This window comes from Gymnogyps californianus, chromosome 4, assembly GCF_018139145.2.
Source record: "Gymnogyps californianus isolate 813 chromosome 4, ASM1813914v2, whole genome shotgun sequence".
Lineage (NCBI taxonomy): Eukaryota > Metazoa > Chordata > Aves > Accipitriformes > Cathartidae > Gymnogyps > Gymnogyps californianus.
The window spans coordinates 68,450,996-68,475,532 of record NC_059474.1 but is presented as its reverse complement, the minus strand read 5'-3'; the positions used below and the strand labels follow the sequence as shown (position 1 = coordinate 68,475,532).

The 24,537-nt window shown below is 39.4% G+C and overlaps 1 protein-coding gene across 1 annotated transcript in view; it reads right to left on the bottom strand.

Moving 5' to 3' along the window:
• The window catches only part of TTC29 (tetratricopeptide repeat domain 29), a 214,486-nt gene extending 207,788 nt beyond the window's left edge, over nucleotides 1–6,698 (bottom strand). Inside the window, exon 1 of the mRNA XM_050896042.1 lies at nucleotides 6,596–6,698. The gene's annotated coding sequence lies outside the window, so the exon portion shown is untranslated. The remainder of the gene's footprint in view (nucleotides 1–6,595) is intronic.
• Between the last annotated feature and the right edge of the window lie 17,839 nt (nucleotides 6,699–24,537).

Sequence of the window (24,537 nt, the reverse complement as noted above, 5' to 3'; positions counted from 1 at the left end):
GAAACTTTGAGTAAAGACTGACTTTAGTTTGAGTGACTCTTGCTCCCCAGTCCTTGGTGGAAGGAATGGTGCTGTCGCACGCTGACACAGTGCACTGAGTGGTATGCATGCATGTAAAACAGAGTATTTCAGTCTTAAACTTCTCTCCTTGAAACAGCAATTAGGAATTTTAGCAGTGAAATGCTATTAACAGTCAACAACCAAGTCTACCTGTCAGCCTCCCTCCTGCACCTCCTCACAAACGCGTTTGTGTACGAACAAGCAAGCGTAGGGGTGGGCATGCGTTTCCACACGCAGCAATCTCATCTCTGTGTGGACCTCTTGCTGGGTGGTCCTGCAGGATTTTGTGGCAGGAGATAAACCCAAGTCCTAAACTGTCAGCAACCTGCCGATCCCAGCAGCATTCATTTCTAGGACGTTGATGACTTTTGATGTTCCATGCATATTTTTCTTCCTTTAGGCACAACGTTAATCTCAGCCTAATAATGGTTTCTTTGATTGCTTACTGTGATTATATCACTGGTAGAGAGCTCGTTGGTTGAGCCATACCTGTTTGGGTAAGAGGCTATCAACACAAGGCTATTCCTATCCTAACAGTAATAGATTTTTTCTGGCATATACATACGTAATACAACTCTATCTCTCTCCATATGTGCAGATATATATATGAGATACACTAAAAAAGTCTGAAGTATATAAAGATTGCCAAGTCAATCACTCACAACTGACAAAAATACTTAAAAAGCAAAGGAAACACTGGTCTTAAGGTTATTTGTACAACCTTCAGTTTCTCCATGAAACACCAGTATAGTACAATCTTAAATGTCATTATCACTTCTCTTTTTTTTTGCTCCCTGCAAAATCACTGCCTTATTCAACAAACATTTACATACTAAATACTGTTCAGTGAATGGATCATTCCAAACCTTATTCTCACACACTCTACATTCCTGCACTGAGAATAAAATTATTGATTTCTGTGTCACCAGTTTCACTGTGCGTTACAGCAAGAATGCATGTATTTTCACATACACAGCCTCCACCAGCAGAAAAATTATTCCCATTTTATAGATGGAGCACTAAAAGCCAAAGAGATTAAAGTCAGTGTCAAATGACAACTAATTTTCTTAACAACACTGAGATTCAAACGCATTCTACAGAAGTAAACTCAGCTTCGTTGACTCTGAGACCATTTACTTTTTTTCTTGTCCTGTAACTTCCTCCTGAATTTATTACATACCTTCCCAATGGGACAGTAAAAGAGGTAGGAGGCTTATAGACATGAGTCTCCTCTTGTCTTGCCTTTTTTTGAGAGACTTTTCCTCTCTGCCATGGCACTAAGTGTAATGCCACATACAAGTCCCATTTAGCCTATAGCTCTCTGAATGGCAAGCCAGAGGGCTTATGCTAAGCTTTGTTTATTGATATTCTACTAGCAAATAAAACAAGCCCCCTGAATAGGTTCTTACAAAATATCCTGTGGCACAGATTTTGGCAGAGGGAGAAAGCATGAGGAAGGAAGTAGTGGAACTATAGCCCCTCTTTCAGCACTTCTCAGTAACAAGGAATGTGCTCTCAGGTGTATGAGGGGGGTTTTCCTGATCAGTTGTTTAAAGCCATCACACATCCCTCTACTTAGGGTGTGCATACTCCTTGGAAAAGACATAGGATGAGAATTTTTCCTCCTTGTTCAATTTTTGTTTGCAAAGCTGAAGAGCTCTGCGGAGTACTGAAATGAATAGTGAAGTCTGGTTTAACATAGCTTTTGGCCATTCTTGCTTCAGTTCTGTATCTTTTAACCTCCAGGGCATAATTCTTCCTCCTAATCAATCCCCTTTTGCATTCCTTATGGATTCTCTTCTTACTTTTAACACACAGTTTAAGATGACTATCATTCCGGGGAGATCTGTACTCCTTTCTACTAGTGTCATCTTGCTTGCTGCTAAAACTTTTTTGATTCAAAGTTGTTATATGTCTCCTCCACGTTCAAATATGTAAGCTTCCCAGTACTCACTAAATATCCTCAGTTTTTCAGTTTGCCTTTCTAAGGCCCCAGAAGCAGAGATTTATCTTTTACTTTTCTCAGAAAGAGAATTGGACAAAATTGAATCTGCTCTAAGTTTAGTTTTTATGTCCAGCCCCTTCAGATCTTGCTGTGCAGTGAAACTAAGCATAACACATTATTTTTTACTGGTTCACTGATTGTTTGGTAAAAAAATCTACCTTCATTCACTTCCAAGAATATCTGAGACCTGACTTTATTGGAAAATAAATTTGGGAAAAAAGTTACAGTATTCAAATGTCCAGTTTTTCAATGGACATTTTTTTGTGTCTTAGTCTGGGAAAGTTAAAGTCTCCCATGATCACATAAATTCCACTACTACTTTCTGCCTGCCCCCCGCCCCGATATCATTATCCAGTTCTGAACCTTGGATATTTCTCAACATCCCTCTTCCTGGTGGTCCCATTTTTTATTTCACTAACAGACAATGCTATCTCACTGCCTATGTATATATTTTGCACTTTCCTGATCAGTTTAAACCTTTCAATTCTTTAATTCAGAGCATGTCATGGCTACCATATTTCTACCACTACTACAAGATTTGTTTTTGTAGCCAGTACTAGGAGTTTTAATTCCTTCATCCTACTGTTCAGGCTTCCAGCAGTAGGAGGAACAGCCAAGTTCCAGTGATGCAGCCAGCGTACTTGATGTATCCTTTCATTTGCCATTGTTAAACATCACTTTTTTCTTCATTTCATTCTCAGGCAACTATGCTTCTTTCCCTTTTACTGTCTGTAGCAGGCTTAAGTAGTTAATAAGTTTTAGCAGCATTCTTCCCCAGCTTCCTAGTTTAGAGCTTGTTTTACCAGTCATGTCTGCCATCAACCTGGGAAGCTCTTTCCCATAAATTAACTGGAGTCCCTTCTTTGAGGAAAGAAACATAATTCCAACATGCATCACAGAGGCCAAACACTGTCATACCTTCATAAGAGCATCACACCCTGATTTGTCAGGATTCAGGTCAAAAGGCCTGAATCTACCTTCTCCAAAGGCCGAGTCAGGTTCTCATGAGCTTCAAATGAACCAAACAGAAATGAGGGTTGATTTTATGGGAACACCATATAAAAGCAAGCAATGTTTACAAACGTTATATTTTATCACATGTGCAGCATAGGGATTACATCTACCATTAGGGGAAACCCAGAAGTAATCCACCCGCAGTCCTTGCAAGGGGCCTTCATGCTCCATGACTATGCTGCTCTACGTACCTATTTTGCCACTGCAGTGCCATTGGCCTCTGTCTATTACCATTTCATTTAGGAAACGGTAAGATCGGAGAGGTGCAAAAGAAAGCAGCAAGGGCCCAGGGAGAATCTGTTCTTCTTCTCAGTCTGTTCGGAAGTTTTAAGTGCCCTGACAGCAATTAAATGCAGTTAATATAAATATACTGCCTGGTGGCACAATACATTAAGAAGGTGAAATCTCAGCCAACATAGCATCAATCTCCTTGCTCCCACATCTATCTCTAACCTTCTGCTCTTTCCAGGAGAGAGATACTTCCCAGGAGAATCTTTTAATAAGATTAGGAAAATAATATGAATTAATTTCATGCTTAAAGAGTTGAGGATTAAATCCAAATGTAAAAGGCAATAAATGTTGCTTCAAACTAAGGAACAGTAACAGACCTTTTTTTTTTTTTCCAACATTAATAAGAAGGCAAGATCCTACAGGACAAAGCCTCTTGCCATATGAAATCCACATTTGGAACTGCTCAGGTAAGATAATGTCTGCAGTACCATGAAATCTTAAAGCTCTCTGTGGTATTTCCATCATCATTGCTCTTGTCCTAAAAGCATTTGCCTTGACATCCCTTACTGCTGGTGCCACTCACAGGCAATAGGGCACAGTCTGGGCCTTCTTATGCCGAGATGTGAAAAATCAATTGAATCCCCAGCAGATGGAATCACTGGTGCAGAAAGTGACTAAACACTAACAGCTATTCTGTGATACCAAAGTCTTGAAAGAGGATACTGAAAACACACACGCTACAAGAAAAAAAAAATGGTGATTGAATTTACAATAACTCTCTGCATGGTATTGTTATTTTGGGGCTCTGTCCTTCTACAGAGATGCTACTATTCACTGGTAAATTAAGAATTTCTCTCCACATATTTTCTGTTCACTGGTAACACACAGATATATGATACGATATGGTAAAATACACACTGATATATGACATTATCACATCACGATAGTGAAACATACATAATATTTCTATTCCCTTACCATTATGCATTAAAAATAGACAAGACTGACAGCAGAGTCTTTACATACTGTGACAGAAAACACGATTTTTATTTCTATTCCAAACTTGTGTGATTCTAGGTTCTATATGCTCATTTTACTAAATAATGTCTAATTATTACATCCTGCACATAGTATCTATAATATACAGTTTAGTCCTGGGTATGAATAAATCCAGCCTGACTCCTCTTTCTTCCCATTTTTTTCTTCCTTCTTTTTTTCTGTCATTCTCTGTATTTTTCTGCTGATTTTCTCAGCATCTTCTCACCTCTCTCTCCAATTCTTTGTTTCTCTCTTTCACTTCACATAATGCCTTATATATCTGTGCTAACATCCAGCTGAGCTGCAGGGAGGATTTTTTTAGTGTATTCTGTTTGTGTCAGTCCTATTATAACATACTCAGGATGATATATTACACTTGAAAGCTTCTAGTATAAATATAAATAAGTCATATTATCTATTCCCAAAAGAATGTTAATCATAACCCTTTAATCATAATGATAATCATACACATATTTGGAAAAAACCCAACATTGTATGGTTGAGTATAGGAATAGATGTCAAAAGATACATGTTCTCATCTTGGCTTTTGCACAAACAGTCTTGTGGTCGCAAGGAAACTATCTGATTTTGTTTTCTAGTTTAGTTTACCTGTCAAAATACATGAATAATACTGGCCTACTTGATTGGGTGATGCTTGATTCAGCTAATGTTTATAAAGGCTTTGAAAACATCGACTATGCCAGGCTGAAGAGGTGCAAACTATTATTAGCTGTCAATTATGTTTTGTAGAAAACACCTTGGCTGAACACTCATCAAACTAGTAAATTGGTAGAAAGAAGAAAAATAGAGAAAAGAGAAGAAAGAGGGAGAAGAGTAAAGACTGGTGTGAAACAGCATACATTGTAGCTCAAGTGTGATCCGAGGCAACAAACTTTTGCATGAAATCTTCATAATCTGCACAGCTACTCCTCACTTGAAGCATGAAACTGCAGCATACACACACAGACTGGTCAAAATGAAACTTCCCAGTTTTAAATTCTCCAGTTTTCTGTATAAACTCTGTGCTGTAACTATACTGATGCTAATGGTATGAGGTCAATTAACTTTGATCTATAATGACAAGAGCACTAGCTCCCTAATTTAGTGGAAAAAATAAACTTTGAGCAACCTTGAACACTCCCTGCGCACCCCTCTGCGTGCTTCCTATCAGACTTATAATTGAGCACACTCTAGCGGTCTCTAGCTTGCTAAGAAAACTGTGCACACAAAAGTACAGTCAAACATAACAAATTGGCTCATACATTTAACCGTGCAATATGACACAATGGTTCAGCTGTGGACAACTCACCCATGGTCTTCCAGTGGTTTGAGAACCTCTGGCCTAAATACTGATGATGTTCGATACTTGCAATTTCTACTTTCGGCAGCTTGCTCCTCAATGAGATTATATAATGCTTTATAAACTGGCTAGGGCAATTTATGGAAAAAAAAAAATGCACATCACTAGATTAACCAGTTTGAGATCATAATTTTTCTCTAATGGCCTTTGACAACAAGAAAACAAAAGAAAATTAAAGCTGATAGGGCTGTTCTAGTAACGTCAAGAGTTGGCATTCTTTATCAGTCTTTAACTTAAAAGCAGTCCTTGTCAGAATAATGATAAAGGCGTCATAGAAATTTTGCTTTTCATCTGTCTGACATATAAATCAATGATCCAAAACCCAAATCATTATATATGTATTTTTTTTTAAAAAGTGAATATAAAACAAGCCAGCTTGTCTACGTTTTATATTCATCTTTGACAGAGTCAGTTATACCATTTCTCTGAGCACTCACGGTTGAAACTGCTCCCTTCTCCCAGTTATGACACTGACCCCGTTTAGAGAGCACATCACGAATAGATGCACTGAAATCAGTAGCCTTTTCCAGGGTGTGAGCTGACATAATGGGCAGATTTGCTTTCTCTTGGGAGCAAGCACTCTCTTTATCACTAGGACAAATGACCTGTAGGAGAGGTATCCAAGGCTAGACACTCTATTTCCTTATAAATGCCAGATCAGATCATAACACATTACTGTGACTCACTGTGTTAATGACCAAGCACTTCGATTTGCAGGGGAAGCATGAAGACACATCAGACTGAAGCCAAGCTCTGTGTATGTCAGAGTACACTTTCTAAGCAGGCACACTACTTTTAAAACTTCACTTTCCCTTTCAGCACGCAGCTTTGAAATTCATGGTTACAAACAGACCAAAGCACTTACATTATCAATAAGCGAGGCTTACCTTACAGCAATTGCAATCTGTTAGAAACGGTGTAAATGACGTGTTTTTCACATCAGGGAAGGGTGGTTTTCAGCTCTCAAGGGGGCTCCCTCTAGGATTCTTCACTTTGGATTTTTTTTTTTTTTTTTTTTTTTTTTGAGTGCAGGTTCTTGTTCCTCAGAGTGGGCAAATGCCAGCAACTATATATCCTTTCTCAGAAGTACAAGGCTCCACCTCATCCCTCTATAGTCCTGAGACTGGAGAACGATTACTGAGCCTAAAAAATAAAAACAATTCTTTTTCAGGCTTGAATGAATCAGAAAAATAGAAATAGAACTATTCTATATTTTGGAGGAAGAAAAAAACCCCAACATCTACTATGGGAACAATTAAAGGTAAATTAAGAAAGAGGAGAAGTAGAGAAGGAAAATAAAGATTAGATGATAGAATATGGGACAGAGAGAAAAGAAGATGGAATCAAAAGCAAAGGATTAGAAACAAGAAAAAGAGGAGAGGAGTTTAATAATAAAAAGGAAATACCAGAAATAAAAATATTTACTGTCCCTTTGATGCATCTGTTAAGGTTAACAGAAGTCCAAGGAAAAAAGAAAACGTTAAATATCCACAGTGAATAGGAAAGTTTCCCAAAGAAAAACCAGAAGAAACCTAGGAAATTAGAAAGAGAATACATGTGGAGGGAAGGAAAAATATAAAGGCGTAACATAAGGACATAGGCCTTCACATTGGTCACCGGTTCAACCGTCCTGTAACCATAGACAGCCATATTATGGAAGCCTAGATCAGAATTGCCCACCAGCTACTCAGTTCATGTCAGGCCGTGAAACACTTAACAGAGCATTGAAGTAAACAAAATGATTACTGCACCAAAATAACGCATCAGAGGCAGAGAGCAAAGTAGAACAGGGTATCTTAGGTCCCCAACAAAAGAGATATTTTAGGTTAAAATTCTCAGAAAAATCTCAGAAACCGTACCCTCATGCTCTACAGGAAAGCTAGGAAAATGTTTATTACTGCTAGCTTTTCTGACACCCTGACTTTCCATACAAAGCCAACAAGATATATGAAAGCAGAGGATAACAGAGACTTCAGTTCAAGCTCCTTTGATAACACAACTCTTAGGATGCATCATTCTTCTCAATGCAGGTATTCACAAGCTTATATGTATTTCTCAACGTAGTGTTCAAACACATCCTTAGATGTAGGATAGTACTCAAATGTGTTGCCAAATTAGGAGCATAAGCGTAACAGTGTTCATTTCTGTTCATGTCAGATAGACTATATTTACTTCCAAGTCTGAGAAATCTGTGAGAAAAGGTCTTGATTCTTTGAACTCTTACTCCTAGACTGTTTTCAGAAACTCTCATTAACTGAACTATTCTAAAAAACAGTATTCAAACTTAAGTACCTATTGCAATGAAGAGCTGCTAGGGCAATGGACCATGCAGATTGTCTGTCTCCTTCCTCTGCCAAGGATATTAGTCTCCTGCTTATTGTGCTTTTATCTGTGTTTATCGTCTAAATTAAATTAATTGAAATCACATTTTTATCTTCTACTACTTGGAAGTCCTTCCTATTGTTTCCATCTTAAGGCAACTTCTTAGTGGAGCCCATTTTCTTTTCTATGAAAGTGGCTTAAATAATAGTGGATGGAGAAACAGAACAGGTTTGGTAAAGCTGGTTATAGTCAGTACATTTTAGCTGGCTAAGTCTTAGATTTCCCAGCACAAAAATTAGGAATCAAAATGAAACTTTTCCAGACATTGATTTTTTTTAAACAGCGACTTAAACAAACCCACTCATTTTGCTTTAAAAGTTGATGATAATGTTTTCTCCATACACATTACATTATGTTAAAGGTAAAGCAAGACCAAGTTCTAAAAAGAAATTTTTTTCTGATGTAAACAGCTTTTTAAAGAAAACCTCATAAAAGTGTTTCAAAATGATATACACCACTACCAGATAACAAATTGTCAAAGCCTTGTTGTTTAGTCTTGGTTTTGTTGTGAAGAAGATAAAGAGTTGTGCTTGCTCTCTTTTCTTCCCAATGCCTTCATACAACCATATGGAAATTCCTCTTAATCATATTTATACGGAACAAAAGGTTGCCTTCCATTTTGAGAAAGCTGGATTACCCTTTCTATGGAGCTATTGAAAAACCACAGTCACAGGAACGTTTGGAGACAGCAAACGAGAGAGAGAATCAAAGCTAAAGTGAATTTAATGTAAAAACAGAAAACATTTGGAATTATTATTCTGCTTTACCATTTATGTTTACTTGCAAATGAATGTTCCTTTCTTTCCTTAACATGTTCTTGGTGTTTAAAAGGGTACATAAATTGAAATCAGTTTGTATCTCTCAGAGAAAGATGGTAGCATTTGTATGTCTGTATGTCTATGTCAGAAGAGTTAGAAGTATGAGTTTTATACAGAGACTTACTCAGACATATACTTTTTTTTATATATATATATACACACACACACACACGGGCGGGGGGTGGGGGTGTGCTTCTTGGTCCCCCAAACAAAACTTGGGTATAGGCAAAAACGTGTTTCCCTTTTCTACACAATACCAATCGTGTCTGGTTTTGAGCAACACAATTACTCTTCCCTAGAGTCAGCAGGAAATACATACAGTAACATCTGAAGAGTACAGAATATAGATCAGTCCTTGTTAAGTTTATATTTGATATGAGTGTCATGTTAGAGAAAATACATGAGCATAAACTCTCCAGGCAGTAGATTGCCATTATTAGCTTTTTCCCAAGCAACAACGTGACACCTGTTTTCAGGTGTCCTGATGAATCAGAAGTGCCTTCAAATACATTAAAGAGTGAGACAGAAGCAGGCAGGTCAGGGGAGGAAAAAGATCTATAGGTTGGATCCTTCATCCTTAAGAAAAGGAAAAAAAAACCCTATACTTACTCTTACCCTTGGTAAATTACTGGGTTTTGTTTGGCTTTGCAGGGCTTTATTTCATTCTAAATTGCTGCATCTATTGTGCTTTCCTTGATACCTCTGTATAAAGGCTATTACCATTTACCATCTTACAGTGATATGTTACATTTGATTGAGCATAACTTCTGTCATTTATATTGGTAATAATATTTTGCAAGAATTTTTTAGCTTAAATTGTTTATTACATTTTTTTTTAAAGAAACAGTTAATGGAAGTCCTTTATTTGAAATTCAGAAACATTCATTTTGATAGCATTTACCAGAAATATAGAAGTTAGCTAAATAACAAAATACAGTAGTTAAACAGGATTTTTTTTCCAAGCCAAAAAATTATTTGCTAAGCTTGTTATATAGATATTTTAAACATCTGTGTTAATTGTGCCAGACTTTTTTTAAAAAAGCCTTGACTTTGTGGAAGGGATATTTATGCAGGGTAGCTGTGACAAATAAATAAGTGTGGGAATTTCTAATCCTATGGATGATTTGCTGATGCAAACTGAGTACAAATGGATTTCAATTGCATTTTTTTCTACTGGTTGTGTATACATTTGATAGCATGCAAAACTCCATACTAGCGATTTGCACATGTAAGGCTGCTTATACATACACACATTGCCCAGAGTGAATCATGTCAGAAAATTGGACTTTCAAAGTTTCCTTTTCAGTAGTAACAGAGTTACAGTTCCCTGCATTACATAGGCTGGAGACCCATTATACTCAGCTGTATCTAAAAAAGACAGTTTCTCAGCTAATGAAACCATATATCTTTTGTTCGCTCTACAATACGATATAAAGGTGATCCTTTGAATTAAACATACATAAAGCAGCAGTGATAGTGACTAAGCTGAGTTAGGCTAAGTATCCACATGAACCTATGGAAATGCATGTTTCATAGCTGTGGACAAAGATAATGGCATGCAAGGAACTGCTATTCCAGAAAATGATATAGCCTTTCATCCTTAATAACCAAATAAAAAATGGGAAGTCAGTACTTGGGAGCTACTCTAGAAAGCAGATCTCCAGGAAACAAGGTTCCCCACAGACTCTTCCTTGATCTTAAAGCTTAACGTGAAACATTTATATGCACGTAGCACCTGGCCAGAAGACACGGGAAGGCACTTTTATCACACTGGCTGTATTTCTTTCTTAAATAATAGATTTCCTCTTTTTTTCCCTCTCCTGGAAATGGAATACATGCTCAATAATGTTTCTGTAATTTTTTTTTTTCTTAAACAGTTTAAGAACAACTAGACAATCTTGAAAACCTCTACATCACACAATCTTGAAAACCATTAACACCCCTCAAACTGTCCGGTGCTGAATTGCATCCCAGTTTTTGAAAGCAGAAATATGTAGTCAAAATAAGTTAAGCATTATTTGGATGAAGAAGTATTTTTTAAAAAAAAAAAAGTGTTAATGTTAATTGAATGCTAATCTTCCACCCACATTTCTTTGACATCCAGGCACATGGATAAATGATGCTCAGACTAACTAGGTCCAACTGAAAACTACACAAGTCAGTTGAATTATGTACAATATTTTCCCAAAGGCATTCCACAGGAGTGAAGAACAGTATGTGAACCTTAAATTGCTGCTCCAAAACTATTGTCAGCTTCACAACAGTTAACTCACTTGTGTCTTAAGCAGGTGTTAATGTATCAAATATATAATATGTATGTAAACCTGTACATACTGCAGCTATTCCTCTGCATTCTTCAAATTATTCTTGTTTTTATCTACATCCTTAATGTAGCATGCAATCAGTTATATATGCAAACCTCCATGATAACACCATAAAGCAACCTCTACGTACATACTTCCACCGAAGCCAATAGGAAAACAACTTCGAAACAAATGACAAGTAGCTTAGTGCAATGCTTATTTGCTTTTGACTGTGTGAAAAGTGAAAGGAGATTTCCACATGGATTTTAATTTTTTTGACTATTAATATTTTCTTTACAAATAAGAAATCCCATAATATGCTATCCGTTAAGACCAGCATCTCTTGAGTGCATGGGCGCAGAAAATAAAGCCTTTTTTTTTTGTGTGCAAAACAACTCTTCACACCTTTCTCAAACAAAAAGCTTTGATTTTGCTTCAGCTTTGCAAGTAAGTCCTGCATTTCAGCTGAGAGCAAACCAGAAAAAAAAAAATAAATCCAAAACCAGATTACTCAAAACTGCAAACTGGGCTATTTGTTCATTTGAATTCCTGACTGTGGCTCCATTGCTACTGCGACACAAAGAGATTTTTCTGTGGTTTAAACACGAAAGAACATACATTTTAAGAGAAACTGTGAAAGAAGTTTTTACCCTGGTTACTTCTATGGTCTGGGACATGCAGAGTTTGGACACCAAATTTTAGCTTTAAACCACCCCTTACTAACTGCACCTCAACTTTTGTCCCTTTTCAGGATTCCCAGAGATTTGAGAAATAAATGTTAAAAAAGATCAAAAGTACACAGGAGGAAAAACAGCTGTAGAGACTGCATACAACTCAGGCAGTAACAAATGCAATTAGGTCCAGACAAAGCAAATGAGGAAATATTGGAAAATTTCACCATCATTTTTGCTTCTCACTACATCAGAAATCTTTGCTGTAAAGTGTGAATTAGACTTGCATCACATAAGATTAGGATTTGAAATGAGAAAAAGCAGCAGCTCTCTTCCTCTGCAACAGGAGCAGAACGTGAAATACCTAAAATCATTTGGGGTTAGTACAGCTATTATAACAGCACTCATCTCTCCAGCCGATTTTTCTAGATTTGCATATGTGTAGAAGAATAACAAATATTCCTCTTTTCTGCCTTCCCTCGCGTAAGGGTGTATTGTTTCCAGTTAACATTTTGGAACCTGAGGCATGGGAAATACTCTGCACAAGCCAGCAGAAAAATCAGCACTCCCCCCGTGCTCTCTCTGATGCTTTGAAAGTCTTTAAGAGCACTCACCAGTTTTTATCCATTGCTCAGGAAAGAAACTTCAGAAAAATCAGCAGAAGTGAGGCCACTAGTTTTCAGTTAGACAGTTTTGAATTTGGGCAGGTTAAGCTACCTATGAGTTTAGCGATAGTGAGCAAGCCATTGCGACTGTAGGTGCTGGGGTACTTGGTCCTCCCTGTGAAATGCTGCTGTGTTCCTTATGCCGGTATGTGGAGAAATGTAGATGCTTTGGAATGAGATTCGAAAAAAGCCCAGCATAATAAGCAGGAAACCCACTGTATTTTGTGGCAAATAAAGGGAAGCGAGCATGGCCCCAACCCAGAGAGCTATAGCTTAGCGACTAGAGCATTCTTCTGGGACACAGGTCTAAACCAATTTCGTCAGACCAAACCCCAGCTTTCCTGGGCAAATATCACCACCACTGAGCAGCTGAACAGAAGCAGCATTTGCTTCCCTCTCGCATGTATTTTGCGGAGCCTACTCTAAGAACAACAGAAGGCAGAGCACAGGAGCTGGGACAGGCAGAGAAACCCTGACTTTATGAATAGTGAGAATCCTTAGAGATGCATCTTTTTAGTACTGTCTCATTTGAGGCAGTTCAGATTATAGTCCGAAACAGAGCTTTAGACGTCTAGGGACTTCTAATGTAAATGAATGTAAGCACACGTAGAAACTGGGCAAGTCCAGTGTCCAGCTGAGTAGGGACTTGCAAAGATTTAAAATTTGGACACAGGCAGTCCAAAGGGCAGGCACCTAGGTGAACCATAAGTCCCTGATGTGAATTTACACCTAAAACATCACTGCTAAAGTTAGCTTATTTGGCTTGCTAAATGTGCTTATGAATCTATCTTCTTTACAGTGAAAATAGTTGCTTAGCGTGAGGTTATTTCCTGCCCTCGTTAAGCACATAGAGAAGGAATTACGAAGTCCTGCTCCAGCGCTTTTACAGTCAGTCCAAAGGCTGGGTCTTGGTACATCCTTTTCAGGTGGAGACAGCAAAGATTGAGAAAGTAATGCTGCTATGAAGCAAAAGGAACTAAAGAGGAGCTGGCAATGGTATCCAGCCTCTGCACCGATCAGTCTGTTAACTACTGGAGACTGCAAAAGAAAGGCCAGGCTTGTGGCCAAGCCATTTGTTTGGTGCTCAATCTAATTCTTGGTACTAACTCTACTTTCTCTGTGACCCTGGGCAAGTTGCCTATCAGTTTCTCAGTTATCCAGCTATAAAAGTGGGAATTCAGAGTACCTCCATATTTCCTCACCATCTGCCAGGTCTATTTTCATTGTAAACATTGGGCAGCAAATGTCTTCTATTATTCATAGACTAAGGCCAGACGGGACTAGAACACCTTCCCATCTGACCTCCTGCATACCAGAAGCTATTATGTGTATATACAATACACAGTGGGGAGCTGATCACAAATGGGGTCTCCAGGTGCTCTTTCAAAAGAAGAGAAATAATAATATTAACTCAAACACAGCCATCACCTTCCTCTATACATCCAAAGCACGGGGCCTATTTAGAATTTCGAAGTAATTTTTGTTATTTTGATAAAGCTAGCAAGTTTCCATGTCTTTCTTCCTTATTTTGAAAGTTGTTTCAATAGATAATTTTTTAAAATGGAAGTTACTGAAAGAATTCATAAATATTGGGATATTTCAAAGACAAAATACTTGAACACCTCAGCTCCTGAACTGATAATGGTGTGTGCTAATGCACTTAGTACTGGTGAAATTGTTTCTAAATTAAACATGATACAGCTTTAAGAGAAAGTAAATTCCGGAAATCAGTGAGACTGCCTGGATATGATGCATAAAACCATATAAATCAGACCTCCTTAGATTAACTTACCCCACTCATCAATGACTAAATATTATAAGGCTTTTCCAAGTAAAATACTCATGTTCTTGTTGGTATAAGTTGACAAACAATGAGTAAGTCGAGTTTAACCAAATCACAATCCTTAACTTTCACGCGTTTTCAGGTAATGTCCTCAGTGGCATTATTTGCTTTCTGTAGGTTTATAATGGAGTATTTAAATGGCACTCATCTCTATTTAGGGGAGGATCAAGTAAAAGTCAGCTTAATAAGAATTAAGTTTACTCCTCATTTCTGCTGGTATTAAAAAACCCAACTGCGCAACTACTCAGAGTAGTAGTAGAATTTTCATATCTTACATCTTGATGGACTGGAAGAAAATAGTGCAAAAGAAAATACTGCAGCAAGAAATGTGACAGAAGGCGTCATATATGTACTATAACATCACCTGTTTATTCAGTTTATAATCGTATTACACACTGCCATCATGTCAGCTCTCTGAAAAACACCATCATATTGACAAAGGCAGTAATTCACATTGTTTCTCATAGAAGTGTGTGTGCGTGTGTGTTTGTCCTCAGGCTTTCCAATCCTTGTTTAAGGAACTATGATCATCTCAGTGTCAAAATTCAATTTATCAGATCCAATATATATTAAGGGAGTGAAATATAAGGGCTTGCAGCATGTAAGAGTTCAAACAAGACGGTTTGATCATCCCCTCTGGACTTAAACCCTGTGATTCTGTGACACCTAGCACTGAAGTGAATGAGCTGGAAGATATGCTGTCTGCTTTCTGTTTCCTTATAATACAACCAAGCTGATTTAACTATAAAATTTGAGACAGAATGTAAGACAGTCCTTGACTGCACTCCCTTCTCATTCAACAGCTACGTAGGTACCTTCTCTGAGAACTTATTTCAGGAAAGAGTACAGCGAAGAAAGTAGGTAAAGTTCATCAGATCTAAAGATAAAACCTACCTAGCTTAAATACAGGTAGGACAATAACTTGGCTTGCAGGGAGGTTACATTCAGGAAAATACCTTATGGTCAAGGGCTCCAAGACTTAGAATGGACCCTATTATGCACGATGGGATGAGGGAAACTGGTACTGGAAGTGGACGAAATGAAAACTGCGAGCAGAGGGGCAGCGTGGTACTACCCGGGGTAAGAGGCTGACATCAGGAGTAATCAGGAGGTAACAGAGAACTTGTAGGTGTTGAAGTGATATCAGCTCATCTAACCTAACCCTGGAGGGTACTGGGCTCAGAAGACAGCAAACCAGGGAGAACTGAACCAAGAGTGAGGCAGGAAACTGGAAAGAGCACTGAGGTAGCTACAAACAATACAGAGAAACAAGGTGAAGGATTCAAGGAAAAAGAATATCGGGACAAAGTACAGTGGCAGGGAGGAGGATGAGATGGAAAACTGAAGCAGGGAAACGAGGAGCAGTCAGACAAGGACAGAAGGGTTCAGTCTTTGAGTAGCCGGTCAATTGGCCAAGACTTCCTTCCCAGGGACTTGGATGATATAGGAAAATTTCTCGACTCCCAGCAGGAGGTTAGGGAATCCACAGGATGCAGACCCTTTCTTCCTTTCTGCTTACAGTCAGTATAAAAGATAACTCTCTGCTACTGCTGTCAATGCACAGTTAGCTCAAGTAGCAGATGGTTGTCAGATGTATCCAAAGATTGCAGTCTTGCTGATGACACCTGTGGGGGGTGTTACGATTCCACAAAATCTAGTTTGGTGTTTTCAGTTTGCTTTTCTAAAAACCTAGGGAATTACACAAAATATTAAAAAGAATATTATGCTTGCGAATAAAGAAATTCATATGTTCAGCAGTATCAAAATTACAAATGCCTGTTCCTTCTTAATGTGCTCTCTTCTGTGCATACTCCTTGGGATGTACATTGCTCTACAGTGCTCACAGCTGCATAGCCAAGACTGCTGTTGTCCTTACAATTTGTCTCATTTCTTTTTCTGTTGTTTTTGTTTGTTTGTTTTTTAAATAGCACAGAAGATGAGTGGTAAATTAAGAAGGTCACTGTAGGGGAAAAAACAATATATTCTTAGGGTCAAGACAGTTGAATGCTGCCTGAAGAATGAGATCCTATGTCTGCCTCTGTACTAACACAAGGCAGGACTCCGAACGGAAACCTTAACTTAACTAACATGATGATCACTAATTCTCTCACTTCTTACATGTCCCAAGTGAAACATCTGGCCAAGTTTGCTGAGTACTCACAATTTCAGCCAAAGTTTAATGTATTATAATGGTTTTCTGCAGTACCTAATATGGTGTAAAAATGCAGAGCGCTTTGAAAAGCATTTTCAAGACATCTCACTGTGACCACCAAAATTAACAGCAGTTTGGCAATTTTAAACTTCGTCTCACAACACTGTCCAGGTTGCCTAGTAACACTGCTTGGTCTCCATAGATTCATAGAATGGTTTGGGTTGGAAGGGACCTTAAAGATCATCTAGTTCCAAACCCCCTGCCAGGGGCAAGGACACCTTCCACTAGGCCAGGTTGCTCAAAGCCCCATCCAACCTGGCCTTGAACACTTCCAGGGAGGGGGCATCCACAACCTCTCTGGGCAACCCGTTCCAGTGCCTTATCACCACCCTCACAGTGAAGAACTTCCTTACATCTAATCTAAATCTACCCTCTTTCAGTTTAAAGCCATTACCCCTTGTCCTATCACTACATGCCCTTGTAAAAAGTCCCTCTCTGGCTTTCTTGTTAGGCCCCCTTTAGGTACTGGAAGGCTGCTATAAGGTCTCCCTGGAGCCTTCCTTCTCCAGGCTGAACAACCCCTCTCAACTCTCATAGGAGAGGTGCTCCAGCCCTCTGATCATCTTCGTGGCCCCCCCTGGACTCGATCCAACAGATCCATGCCCTTCTTATGTTGGGGGCCCCAGAGCTGAACACAGTACTCCAGGTGGGGTCTCATGAGGTGGAGTAGAGGGGGAGAATCACCTCCCTTGACCTGCTGGCCACGCTTCTTTTGGTGCAGCCCAGGATGCGATTGGCTTTCTGGGCTGCACGCACACATTGCCGGGTCATGTTGAGCTTCTGTGCAACCAACACCCCCAAGTCCTTCTCTGCAGGGCTGCTCTCAATCCACTCATCACCCAGCCTGTATTTGTGCTTGGGATTGCCCTAACCCATGTGCAGGACCTTCCCCTTGGCCTTGTTGAACTTCATGAGGTGAATATGGATATTGTGAAGTATTAAAAAAGTGTCCACAAAGAAATTACTAATTCAGTCATCATCACAGAATATGAATATCATATCTCATCTTTTTCAATGAAGATAAAATAAAACATTGAATGCTGGTGAAGTAAAGACCATCCCAGCTGAAGATGAAAGAACATGCTGGCATGGCAAAAATAAGCAGTGTTGTTTTGTATACATAAACACTGTATTTCTACTTGTGTAGAAAGGAGAACACACAGGATACACAGGCAATGTTAAATTTAACATGTGTGCTTGATTTTGCAGGCTTAATAATGGTTTGTTAATCCAGATTTTTGAATGCAATACACTATAGATAAACTCATCTATGTAGTTTTCAAGAATTTATAGGGAAGAGGCAAACCCTCAACAAGTTGAATCAAAGTGTAACCCACTTTGTACCAGTTTGGGAACTGTAACCTGACATGTTACTTTAGAGCCATTGGCAGCACAAAGTTCTGTCAAAGATTTGGGCTGGACTAACAAGAAATGCAAGATTAACTTAACTAAACAATACTGACTAGTTTTCTGGCATTGAAATCATCATACTTCATTCCAGTAAGAACAGAATCAAGCAAGTTCATGATTTCCATTCGTGGTCTTCAGGCATAGTGAACTCAGCGGAAGACATGGATTTTAGAGGGTTTATCCATAGGCAGGAGCACTCCCTCCAAACCGCTACAGTTCCAGACAAAGCCAACTGCAACAGCGCTTCTGGGAAGCCTACCACTTGATGATACTCTCTGCAAGCGCGCGGGAGGTATTTTCGTCAGACACGCCAGCAGCTGCGTGTGACCTTAGCTCCTCGGGTGTGCTTTGAAACACCTCGTTCCCTGAAAATTCACCACGTGAATGCTTAGATGCGCGTTGTAATCAGCTGGCTTCTCGTTCGCCTCCAGGAGGAAGCGGGTTACCCAGGGGTGGGTGCTCCGAGCTCCTCTGCGTCCAGGCTGCGGTCGCTTGCGCAACCTTCTCGGCGGAGGTGACGAAGAGCAACGGTGACATCTAGCGGGGGCCTGGGGCGCCGTCACACACCGGGAAGAAAACGCAAGCGCTGCTTACAGCGCTCATCCCTGCCGCGGGAACGGGGGAAAACGCTCGTGCTCTAGGGAAAGCTCCCTTATGATATGAGTTTTTCATAATTGCTCTGAGGATACCGTTGAAAGGTATCTTGGGTAAATGAGTGGTCCCACATACTTCGGGGGAGATGGGGACAGACACACAGATTTCAAAGCGTCCTCTGTTTTGGCCATAGATGCCAATTTAAGATGACAAACTCTAACAAGTCTCCAGTCGGCATACTTCACCCCCCCTCCCGGCCCGATCAGAAAAATAAGGGAAATCCTTGGCACTACAACAACTCCTATGTCAGATTAAAAATAAATAAATAATTTAAAAAATAAATCAAGAACTACTTACCGAAGAGACTATGAGGTATTTTCTGGACGCATGGGCAAAATATATTTTTCCCCTTCCTATCTGAGAAAGCTGAATAATTTTTGCTGTTTCTGGAAAGCTTCATTCAGCCTAATACTGACACTTGCTGGGGAAACATGCCATGGAAACGTCAAGGCCAAACGGTTAAAACCCGGCACGTAATAATCGGTTGAAACCAGAGCCTTACAAGTGGGAGTGCTGAGCAAACACACAGGCATAATGCTGCCACTTTGTCCTCTAGCCCTCCAAAACTTACACAGGCTACACGAGGAGATCAAATTAAATATGCTCTATTTTACAGCAGTTTTATTACACCCATATAAGTCAACCCAAAATTTCTAAAAAGAAACAATGTTTCACTAAAATGTAGTCCTACTTGAACTATGCTGGAAAAATAGGAAATAGTACGTACGTGCCAAGAACCTTTTGAGGATTCGTTCAATGTAATGCATCCATTAGTACATGAGATCAAGTCCTTAGGAAGTGTGACACAGGAAGTTTCTTTAGCCAAAACCAAACTTTTCTTTTGTGAGCGTGTGAGCCCTGTGTTTATTTGTCATCCACACAGCCAGTGAGGCTTCTGCTTCTTTTTGGTTTTGTACCAGAACAAAGTTTAGGAGGCTTATGCTGTCACAGGCTTTAGCAAAAGGCAAATATGGCTGTGATGCTTTAAGCCCTATCCACACATCCCTTCTAGCTCTGGTTTGCATCTTTCCAAACCTATTACTCCCAAATCTGATTTACGAGAAGGGGATACACACTTTTTCACCAGTGTTTAAAGCTAAAATGCTGGGCTTCACATTACAACGGCTGAGACTCAAACGCTTCCTTGACTCAGCTTCAGAGGCAGAAACCTCCAGCAGAGATGCAGCAGAGAGCTGCAGGTTAAGGAGACAGTTTAAAGTACCACATCAAGATTTACCAGAAGTTGTCTGTTAAATCCCCAAGTCAAAAAAAACTCAGTGAAATTTTTACAGACACCCACCTGGCTTGTTCTATCCTATAAATAGCAGGGAGGGAGAAGGAAGAGTTTCAGAAAACTGTGTATAATGTATTTGGGGAAAAAAAAAATCCACTGCAAAACAGATTACAAGGCCTATCCACAACTCCGTTTGGTCAGGCTTAGCACCTACATCACAGCAAGTAGTACTGTTTTCTGACTATACAGCTGCTTTTCTGAAAAGCTGTACACATGTTCTTAATATACTGCCAAAAACTCTTGCGCTCAAGGAGGCCCAGATGAAATATTTTCAAATGCTTGCTGAGTCCCTCCGATTGAAAAGATTTTTACTTAACTAGCAGCTTTCTTATACACAGAATACAGGGAGGCTTCTTACACACACATCACAGAGCTGTGCATATGTGGGGACAAAAGCTGTGAAAAGAACACAGCAACGTGAAAACCAGAAATAACGATAATAGTGAAACCTTTCCTTTTCCTCCTAAAAACTAACAATAAAGCACATGCTGGGTAGTAGCAGCAGTTTGTCCACATGCCAGAGGAAAACAAATAAAGCAAAACTAAAAAAAATTTAAAAATGTCTAAAGAGTTATACAAGCCAAGCCCTTTGAGAGAAAAAACAACCCTCTGAATAACCAAACACTGGGTCCTGGCATTAGTTTTTAGAGTTGTTATTCTTCTTCTATATGACTGCAGTAATCTTGAATGTCTGCTTACCCTTCTGAGGTTCATGCAAGAATCTATTTAGAATTGTGGGATACCAGTGCTAGTGCATCATGACACATGGCCTCTGTTACTGGAAATGATCCTGGCTGATTTACTAGCAGCAGAATAAGTAGCTGACGCATCCTATGAGAACAAGAAGTACCATTCTTAGAGAGGAAGTAGTAAAAAGAAAAGAGGAGCCTTGAGATGCGTTCAAAGGTACTCAAAACAAAACAAAAAACCCAAGAAGGAAAAAAAAATCTCCCTTTTGAATGCAATTGTCCTCATTTACAGATAAGTAATAAAGAGCAAACCAAAGACCGAAGTATTTATCAATTCTGTTACATCAGCTCTTTGATGTTCTAATCAAGATAACAAAGAATATACTTTTTCAAAGGTGAAAAGCATCCATAACCACAAAAATAAAAGCCAAGGGAACCAGACCTGGCATGTACTTTAAAAAAACCTTGCTCAAAAGACTGTCCATCACCACAGCAACCATACAGCAACTCCACAAAACTACTAGAATATAACTCATAAAAGTGACTTTGCTGGAAGTTTGAGAATTATTCTTCCCTGCAACCCATCAATAGAATATCTTCACAGAACCAGAAAAAAAAAAAAGTCCTACTGGGATATCAGCTGATACATTTTTGCATCTTCCACAACTTTCTCTTTTCCATTCCCTTGAGTGCTGTATCAGTCAACACTTGACAACGTCCACATTCCCTTATCAACAATCGGACACTAGTGTTCATGGCATCCCCTTGCCAATGGATAGGCAAGTTTGACACATGCTTTATTTATTTTGGAGATTTGATAACTGTGATTCTTGGCTCTTGGTATTTCTAAGTTTGGGAACAGCTTTATTTATCACCAGCTCTGACTTAAGGCTATAAAACTTCTATGAAAATGTGTAGATGGTCCCTTAGAGGAGAGCTGTGCAACACTATAAATGAAATGGTTAAGGACAATGTCTGTTTAATGATAAAAACAATTGAGCTAGCATGCTAAGGAGTGAGCCACACCAGTACTGATATGACTGGAGTGTTTGCCACGCTTTGCGATAACAGGAGTCTATTTATACAATTTGGTATCCAGACCAGACACTCTGTGCTAAGCACAGGTGAGAGTAAGAATACACAGCTATGAGCAGTCTTACCCTTTTTAAACTATATTCTCAGGTTACACAATTACTTTCAAGTTGGTTATTTTTTTCCTAGATTTTAAGTGAGTCAAGGGAAATCCACAGCATTCCCACAGTTGTGAATGCTTCTGGATATTCAAATGTCACCCAGTGAGAAAGCTACTCGGCACTGTTAGTGTCAGCGGGAAACTCTTACTAGAGTTTCCAAAGGGCATCCCACATCACAGCGACTACATGGACAAAGAAGGGTACTCCTTCACGTATGCCATTCCCTTCTGACTCATCTCAGTACAGATTGTCTATAGCATTCAGAGCTGTGCATTCAGAGGAAGCTGCTATTTCAGATAGTAGCAATGAGTGAACTGCGTTTGCAGAGGTCGGTGTTTCATGATAAAGGAGGCTGTTGCTTGGACAGAGCAGAGTATCACTATAAATATCAGCTTCTTACAGTTATTTCTCTTCTTGGGAGTGGTTGATATCTGGAGCACCAAATTAAAGAACAAATGTTGTAATTACACCCTATATTGTAAAATCAATAAGTTAACAAGTCTCCTTGGGTCTTTTAGTCTAATGCAAAGTCTGTATTTCCTTGTCTACAGTAGAAAATATTTAACTGGGCAGTTCATATTGCAGGAGTCAACAATAGTCTGGAAAGTGCTTTGCTTCAGTTTGAAGATGACACGTTCATCAAAAAGCCATTTCTCTAAGGAAAACCAAAAGAGCTTCTGGTTAAGTCAATGTAGGCAGCCCTAAAGACAGTTCTGATGGTTTTTGCAACAAAGATATTTAGGTTATACAACACCATCCTATAGGAGATTCAGGATTTTTCAGGCTAAGAAGGAAAACTTGTGGCTTAAGATCATTAAACAATACATTTTGTCATCGGGGACTAGCTGCATCTTCTATTTCACGAGAGTTATTTGGTGTTTGGTTCTGCTATCTTCTTGCACTGTTGTGCAAGCTGCCAAATTTGTGTTAATAATAAGAAACCTCTTGCCTGCAATGTTTCCTTCCCCCAGGCGAATTTGATACACATTACTTTGGAATAAGGGCTGCACCTCTGTTTCCATTATGGGTTTTGATCAGATGTGGGTTTGCTATAGAAGGTGCAGTTGCAGTACATGCATGTCCACATTGCCAGAAGTTCAGTCAGAAAACATTTAGCTCTTACTGCATTAATTCTCCCTGTCCCTTCCAAGAGCTGTTAGTAAAAAAGTAGTTTCAAACAGGCATGGAAAGACTAATGTCAGGAAAAGTTTTAGAAAGACAGAATCTTTCAGGACATAGTGGTAGGATTCAGAATAGCTGATGCTATCCTGGATGATCAGCGCTCTACAGCTACCTCTAAGTTAGAGGCTGGTGGACTTTAGGTCTGCTAGGGGAGGTGAGCCAGAAGCTAGTGATGATACTGGGGATTCCCCTTTCTCTCCCCAAGCCAGCATGCCGTCTTGGCACTCCTGACTATGGGTATACACACATATCTCTATACATATTCTCTTGATAATTAAGTTGTGGCCTGTCTTTTAACCTATGCTTTCTGGTGTTCACAGTAATTCACAGATGGCTCTCCAGGTATCAGAGCCAGCATTTCCCTGTCAACAAGGCATTATTATTTATTTATTTTTAAATACTGATGTGATGAATCTTTACAGTCCAATTTTGGGCCAGGTACTGCTTTCTAGGCAGCAGAAGGTAGTACCTTGTCCTGTGGAGAAGACAGTAATTTGCAGGCCGCATACCAGATAGTTACTGAACATTAAAGAATTACCTCAGGACAGCCCTGCCTAGCACTACATGCTGCTTCCACACGCAGAACCCAGTACGGGGAGGCAGTTTCCCCATTTGCTTATTAAGCACTTGCATAATTTACACAGACACCACAGGCCAGACAGAATCACTTCATCAGCTCTGCACTCAGCTCACTGATTGAACTACTCAGCTCCAGCAGGCTCCCTGACTCCCAACAGCTGCGGCTCCCCAGCACATTTGTTGGGAGCAGAAAAGCCTTGCTGAAGGCCCTCATCTTTGTTGGCTCTAAGTCTCATTTCCCAGCCTCATGACAACCCAACAGTGCTCTGCAGCTGCTGTAACTTAGCCAAATATATTTCTGACACTCTATAGCGTGCGTCTTGAGGAACTCAAGCCAATTGTCCTCTAAGCTGCTAAAAAACCTGAAACCTCCACCTACAGACCCTTCCTCTGTCCTATGTGTACTGCCAACTATAACGAGAACTATTTAATCTCTTTTTTCATAGAAATGTCTTACTTCTTCCTAGTTCTATAACGCTTATGTTACTCTGCCATCACTTATTTGATGATTTAACACCTTCACATCATTCATAGAAGATTCAATGGAATCCAGAAACACCTGACACTTATTAAAAGAAAGGTACACGGTATGATGTTGAACTGCACATAGAGACATTACAACACTTGTCGTCCTAGAAGGCAGCACACTTTGCACTTTCCTAAATCTACACTGCTTTGGCGGCTGAAAATTTCCTATTTCAGTTCATGATTAAGATATAGGGCCCTTCGTGGGATACCCCCAAGGTGCTCTCTATTCAAGTCATATTCTTCACCCACACCTCTTACTCACAGTCCAGCCCATACTAGAGCAGGGCCTAAGAAAACAACCTTAAAGGGGATTATTTCAAACACTCTCACAGGGCTTTGTCTGTCCAGGTAAAAAACTTTTAAGAACACACTGATTTTCTTTCATCTGGTTTAATAAGACCCAGCT